We start from the raw sequence: 1,429 nt of genomic DNA, 5'->3' as shown, positions 1-1,429 counted from the left end.
AAGCTCCTGTGGTGCTAGAAAAAGGATCTGGTGAGGAAGCCACGCCTGCTGTCCTCTTCCGCTCTATGCTCAGTGGCTCCCACTAACATGACAAATAAGAGAGCTAGTCTAGTGATCTGGGGGTTCTTGTTGACAGCAAGTTGAATCTGAGTCAGCAGTGTGTTCTGGCAGCCAAAGGGACCAAGGTTCATCTCCAAAGGGAACAGGCTCCCCATGGCCCCCAGCTGCCGGAGCTCAAGGAGCTCTCAGACGTAGGGTTTGCATTTTGCACAGTCCTGTGTGGAGCCAAAGGTTGACCTCAGTGATCCTTGCGGGTCCCTTGCAACTCGGAATATGCTACGGTGATGTGCTCTGTCCACTGGTAGGTATCCATCTCACACTGAGATGCTCCTACAAAGAGATCTGTTCCAACACCTCCTCCTTCCACTTGGGCTGTTGCTTATCCAACCCCTATTTCACACATGGAAGAGAGGTAAATTGTTCAAGATTTGCACATTTTTTATTACATGATAGCAGCTCAGACTGTGTAGAACTGGGGTATTTTCCGATGTTCACACTGTTGCAGAAATGCTTCATGCCTACAGTATAATGATAAGCTCTGGTTCTATACACTCCTGCCGTGTTTCTCTGATGGGTGCTTGTAGATACCTTATTTTGTCCTTGGGTAGTACCAGGCCCCTTCCAGGACATGTCTCTCCCTGAGAAACCCCAGGAGAGCAGGATGCACATGAGAGCACAAACAGAGCCCACAACCCTGGGCACAGCTGCAGTCCTCTTCCCACAGATGCTCTCAGATCTCTGGTTTCTTTATTCAAAACTGAAACCTGATGGAGTACCAAGGCTTGTTCAACCAAAGCGTCTGTGTTTCAGCAGTTGGATTTCTTTTCAAGAGGCCCAGAGAGGCATGGGGATGACTCCCTCTAGTGCCCAGCTCAGTAGGACTTTCGCAGAGCGATGGATCTGAGAGGGGAGAGTCACCTCTGGTGGGGCACAGCCTGTGCAAAGGGCTCCGAACCGCTGCCCAACAAGGAACTGAGGGTGAGCACAGCCCTTGCCTTCCCATTCAACGCATCAGAGGATCCCCACGTTCTCTTCTCCGCCTGGCCCCAGAGGGTGCCACACCTCAGTGAAGACCAAGTGGAGAGGAGGCAGAACTGTCCCCAGGGCTGTGTGTGGTGGAGGTGACATGATGGCACAATGTGATGGAGATGACACGATGGAGATGGCATGAGGTGCTGGATGAGTGCGGGATAGGGGAAGGTATGTGCAGCTACTGATTGGGTTGGGATGTAGAGGTCGGGTTGGGGTGCGGACAAGCTGGTGATCCAGGAAGAGGAGATAGGAAGGGGAGGAAGGATGCTGGAGGACAGATCAGGCACCCAGCACCTGGCTCAGGACAGTGGCAGGATTGGTCCTAGCTTGTGCAAAG

This window comes from Numida meleagris, chromosome 1, assembly GCF_002078875.1.
Source record: "Numida meleagris isolate 19003 breed g44 Domestic line chromosome 1, NumMel1.0, whole genome shotgun sequence".
Classification (NCBI taxonomy): Eukaryota; Metazoa; Chordata; class Aves; order Galliformes; family Numididae; genus Numida; species Numida meleagris.
The sequence above is the reverse complement of the archived record's forward strand: the minus strand, read 5'-3'. Positions refer to the sequence as shown.